This window comes from Etheostoma cragini, chromosome 11 (assembly GCF_013103735.1).
Source record: "Etheostoma cragini isolate CJK2018 chromosome 11, CSU_Ecrag_1.0, whole genome shotgun sequence".
Taxonomy (NCBI): Eukaryota; Metazoa; Chordata; class Actinopteri; order Perciformes; family Percidae; genus Etheostoma; species Etheostoma cragini.
The window spans coordinates 23807856-23813932 of NC_048417.1; the positions used below are offsets into that span (position 1 = coordinate 23807856).

The following is a 6077-nucleotide window of genomic DNA, read 5'->3' on the forward strand; positions in this document are numbered from 1 at the left end:
TCTGGGCTTATAGTCTTCTGCCACTGATAGCAGCATAAAATGCTGATTATGGAAAGACATGTGAACTGTAAGCCCGGACAAGTCGGTTTATTTCAAGGAAATTCATGGCCTTAAACAATATGTTATGCATTCTTGAACAAACAAACAAGGTTTGACTTGAATGTACTTAAGCGTACAATACGTACTGTTCTGCTACTTGGAGTCTCTCATTGAAAATGATAACAAAGACTTAGTTTGATGGCATCGTGAAGTGGCGTGGGATGACTGCTGTCATTGCGGTCAACTACCTTCCTTCAGTGTTCATTGTTCAGTTTTTTTTTTTACCGGGAGCCAAATAATCTGGAGAGGTCTTCTCCTCTCCAAAACAAGTGGACAGGGAGATGAAACTGATAAAAAACACTGAATAAAGCAGTTTTACCTTAAAATCAGTGTTTCTGCGGAGGGAATGCTAGCGGAGCTGCCACTTCTAGCGTGGTATAGAAAGCCTGCAGGAAGACTTGACTCTGATTGGCTAACAGCTAGCCAATGAGAGGCTGGCTATCAGCATCCTTCAACCAGCACAACTGGGAGAGCTCATGAATAATAATGAGCTCAGGCAACATGACATCAGACTGACCAGCTGTTGTGATTGGCCTGATTTCTCCTCTTATTTCTTTTCAGTCTCTAGAGCTGACAGAGGAGGTAGCAGTTCATCTTCACATTCACAACATAACACAAACGTGTCAAACATATGGACTTAACATATTTAAAAGAAAATGCAAGGAAAAACAATTTTGTGTAGCGGGGGACTTTAATGTACACACGTCCAATGACTAAAATCCTTCATACAAGTATAATAGAGGTTAAAAACAACCAAGATCTAAAAGGTATCATAAAAAATTGGCTTAAAACTGGTTAACTTAAATGATTTATTAATTTGAAAATTAATTTCAATATAGTGGACCTTTTTTGTTGGGTTAAGGGGTGGCTTCTTCTCACTCACACAAGTTCGGGGAGCTGAGTTTTGCGATTTCAGTTTGATTTTCCATATTGTTACAACCCTATAAGATACACCTTTATCGATAATAATAGAGGATTTATTCAACAAAAACAAACAATTGAAAACTATGGGAAATACAAGAATGGTAATTGCAAGGTAAGGTAAAGTGACCGTAGTGTGATTAACAGCAGCTGAATCAGCAGGTCTACTTACCTACACGAGAAACAGTCAGCATCACTTTTTATGAATATCATTTCCGCATTCTAATTTAAACCAGATTGTCAAGCAACAAAAGAGCTATCCCTGCCTGCCAACGTATTTTGTTTGGCTATAACTATATCAATATACATATATTGCCTTTTATTATTGGTTGTTTATTTCTAACTTGACAGGGTGATTCAGCAGGAAGTAGGGAGTGCTTACAACGGAAAAAAAAACATATCAATGTGGCCTTGGTTGCATCACAAAGGAGAGTTTTATTATACACTATATATTTTGTAACGGTCTTTACTCATAACTGCAGCTGTAAATGATAATAAAACTAAAATTATAAAAAAATAAAGGCTTGTGCAAGTCTTAGCAAGACTATGGCTTGACAGAGAGGAAATAATTAGAAATCTGAAAGTATGTTTTGGAAAATGTTCAGCAATTACACAACGCTTCTGTACCCGGTTCACACAAACAGTGTTGGCACAGTCCTTTGGGCATCGTAATCTCAAACTGATTCATTTGACTAAGGTTGTTTTATTTACAGCTGGGAGGACCAAAATACAGATCCACGCTCACACACACATCAGTTCAGAGCTAGTTTCAGAAGGACTTGCATATTCCTTATGTGTGCTACGGGAACCTTGTTCTATTCAAATTGCTTATTTAGGGTTGTGTTATTAAGAAGCGTTAGATTTCGTCCTCACACTGTTGAATGAAAGGAAGCACCGTGGCTGTTTCTCAGATCAGTGTTTGACCAACATTGCAATTAATAAACGGCGGAGCTGAACGAGGATGAGTGTTGGAAGGGGTTGATAAGTGTGTGAGAGTTCATTGTAATAAGATGGAGAAGAGCTTAGGGCTGAACAACTTTTGTGTGAGTATCCAATCATGTAAAACCCTCCTCTGATTAATAATCTGTCTTTCAAGTAAGACTCCAATTTGTTGCCTAATTGACTAACAAGACTCTGCTCCAACGTCAGTACTCGTTCGGTAGTCGAGCTCATCTGTCAGCGCATGTTTTAGACGCTTGTGAATATTTGCTCCTGTCCGTTTCTATCTGTCGTCCTGTGTGTTTACCCATGCAGTTCCTTCATTAACTCTCACGCATGGAGCCTCACCAAGCATATATGAGAGAAAGATTGGAAAAGAGATTAGTTCAGAAAAAGAAGGCAGCAGACAGACGGATGAACCAGCGGAAATGAAACTGGTGCTAGGTCAACCAGAGAGAGAGAGAGAGACAGAGACTGAGAGAGAGCGCGAATGTGTGTGTGTGTGTGTGTGTGTGTGTGTGTGTGTGTGTGTGTGTGTGTGTGTGTGTGTGTGTGTGTGTGTGTGTGTGTGTGTGGGATGGACAAAGAAATGGCCTGAGGAAAGTCACAAAATAGATAACAGAACTGAGGAAACAGAAGGCGAGTGATGCAGAGATGGAGGGAGGAGAAGGAGGGCGAACAGCGATAGGAAACATGAGGAGAAAGAAACAAAATAAAAAAACTATTAACACAAAATTCAGAACATTTGCATCTGAAAATGCTTGGCACGGATCCTTGTGACAGCAGGGTAAAAGGCATAACCTAAACCTGCATTGTGTGTTCACATGTGGTCTGTAAAAGCTGCCATGAGCATTTGTCTCTTTTCATTTTATTCCATCTACCAATGCCATTTAAGTCTAACTCTGTGCTGTATTGTCTATTGTGACAAGGATCACGCTTCCTGGGAGTGTTTTTTTAATGCACTTTATTTTATATATGCAGAGAGCATGATCATTTCTTAAAGAACAAGCACCAGCAATGTTACCAGAGATAGTGTATAAGTGCATCCTTGTCCTGAAAGCCTTTGCTTTTCATGTTGTTGTTTGGTTGTGTTTTGTGAGCCAAAGACACATTTACACCCTGGTGGACAACAAAGATAGATTATATTCAATTATATTTCTTTGTAAAGCATATGTAAGTCCTTTTGTATATAAAACATAATATTTGAAAATGCAATCAATAATCCACCCTCTGTTTAAGAGGGTGGATTATTCTGTTGTTTATTCTGTCTGTTGAGAGGTGTTGAATCAGCTTTATGGTTGTTGTTTTGGAGGCTGTGGAGTGCATACAGGCTGTCTGTGTAGAAGATTCACGAAATGTTCAATAATTAAACCGCCACTGCAAACTATAGGCCAGCACACTTTGTTAGACAAAACATCGTCACATGTGCGAAACATCAGGGCTGTAGTCAAGTCCACCTTTGTCGAGCCCAAGACATGTCCAAGACCAGGACTAGTCCAGACCAAGTCCAAATGAGAGACGAAAAAAAGAATCCCCTTCAAGACCACCTACTTACCTCTTCATCATTTATGTGATATAAGAGACAGTATATCAACTATTTTAAGATGATATTATTGCATTACTTTTAACGATCAAAAAGCAAGTGCAGAGTAACACACTATAGGATCAAATTAGCCAATATTATTTACATAAAACTGAAATTGAAATGTTTCCATTCTTGAACTTACTTGTCCTGAGAATCCATACAGTGCTGTCGAGACCAACAGGAATATCTTGCGAGTCCAATGGCAGAGTCGGAGACAAGACTGAGTCCAAATACCAATGAGGCCAAGACGACTCCGAGACAAAATAAAAGCGTCTTGATTCCGGACTCAAGTGCTAAAGCCCTGAAAAACATAGAAACCAGACTGAATGTAAAGAGTGCATCAGAGTGTCAAGAAAGTGCAGAAAATGCGTAGCTTCCCTGCAAAAAGTCCAGAAAAAAAGTAAGTAAAGCAACGGAAGTGCACCGCATGCAGTTTATAAAGTAGAACAATTGCCCAGAACATTTTCTTATGTAGTAGAGTGTACACATTTTACATTAGAACATATTTGCTTCCATGGAAATATACAATGCATTATCATGAACGTGTGTGTATGAGATCTTACAAAAACGAATGCACAACTATTCCAATGACATCATACGAAGTTACAGTGACCGTAACGTGACAACAGGTCACATGACAGTTTAGTTTAGTGCTCTATACAGTTAAATTTGGCATACAAAAGGTTACTGTGAGCCGGGTACAGAGCATCACGAGGTAAAGGTTGTTATAGAGGCCGTGGCAGTTAGGACTGGTTAATGTTAGAAGAAAGGTTGTGGTTGGGGTTAAAACACTTTCAGGACACAACCAGCTGTCTCCTGGGTGAAAGTCTTGTGTTTTCCCCTTAACTTGTTAAGTTAACAACCCCCCCCTTAACTTGTTCCGGGACACAACCCCCCCCCCCCCATGCTTGTCAGCCCAGTGTCCTATGGTCTGCCAAACAACCCGACCTCCCAGCACGGAACAGAGTGGTCCCATACAACAGCAATAAATACAGAGGATAACAGTGGATTACCTTTCCGTAGGTATTTGTACAAAATGCTTTAAGAGAACAGCCTGAATCGCATTACAGCGCTTGACTGTCCCGTCGTACAAAAAAACAGTAGAGATGTACAGCAAAGCATTGGGCAGGGAAAGGGTGAAGAGTTTAGTGTTTTTTTCACATTAAAATAAGCCGTCATCCTCTTAAGTTAAGTGATGGATTTTTTTTTTTGAATATCCCAATGGAAGCTCATCATCCACGCTCACCTTTTTGAGAACTCTGGGTGGTTTGAAGTAGAAGCTGGAGGACTGTCCTTATTCTCCAGCTGCCCGATGCATGTGACAGATTGATCATGCAAGAAGAAAAGAGACAATTAAGACAAAATAGCTCAGGGGCAGAGAGGGTAGTTATGCAGTAAGGGGAGTGAGAGGCTAAAGAAGGAGGCAAGGACAGGAGGAGGAGAAACACAAACACACCCTATAAAGATAGAATCATAGCAGAGGTCAGAATAGATGGCGAGATGCAGTAGAAGAGATGGAAGGGAAGGAAGAGTGGAGCTGGCAGGGGTGGAGGAAAAAGAGAACTGCTGGTGTTTTATGAGCAGGGGAGAAGGTTAAAGAAAGTGGTTGTAAAAGGTGGGTTGGACTCCCGTAGAGGAAACCAGCAGTGGAGAGCCATCCCGGTAAAAAATCAAATGTATTTTAATGGCCAATGATAAATCTACACACATAAAGCGCCGCTCAGCTGGGTAGTTGCCAGTTTCATTGGCTTTATATGTGTAAATGTGTGTGTGTGCAGGCTAGCTGCAATGCATGTGTGCATTTACCCCTGTTAAGAGTGTCTTCTCTTGTTTATTTGATCTAATAAGTGAGACCACAAGTCAACTGTGCAGGGAGATGCCCTAAGGACATGAGTCTGGTCACATGAAATCAGACATTTGTCCAAATCAAATTGTACAGTGGGGAAATTGAATTGCTACTCACATGATCACGGAGGAACAAAGGACAACCAAAGCCTTGAACCTAGAAGATGTCTGTGGGTTTCAACAAACTCCTGTGCGGTGCGTTTTTTGAGTAAGGCTACAGACACGTGGCAGCTCTGGGAAGCCGTTATTCCCCCTGTGAAGAAAACCAAACTGTAAGAGAGATTCATATTTGCCATGACATTTTATTAAGGTGGGAGCAGTCGTAAAGTGTGTAACAACCATGGTCAGCTTCAGGAGGGGAAGGAGAGAATGGCTGTTGCTGCCCTATACCAAATATAAAAAGAATATAAATCACCTTTTACTGAGAATTCTCCATGGTATAAATGTTAGCGGAGAGTGTCTCTTCTGAAATAGTTCTTTGTGGCTGGCCAGAGGTGTGTGGTTAGTAAGTCATGTAAGGTTTGCATTGGCGGGAGTGGAGAGGGGGTAGAAGATGCATGTTATTTTCTGATAAATTAACACACAGAGATATTGAGATAATCAATGATAACATTATACAAATGTCAGCCACATGGGGGTGCAAGAGGAAGAGTCGGGGATCCTCAAATGATTAGGATTCATCCTCTGG

At 40.6% G+C, this 6077-nt stretch overlaps 1 protein-coding gene across 3 annotated transcripts in view; it reads left to right on the forward strand.

The window, feature by feature from the left end:
* Positions 1 to 6077, forward strand: part of tmeff2a (transmembrane protein with EGF-like and two follistatin-like domains 2a) — a 117504-nt gene that overhangs the window by 60958 nt on the left and 50469 nt on the right. The window lies entirely within an intron of this gene.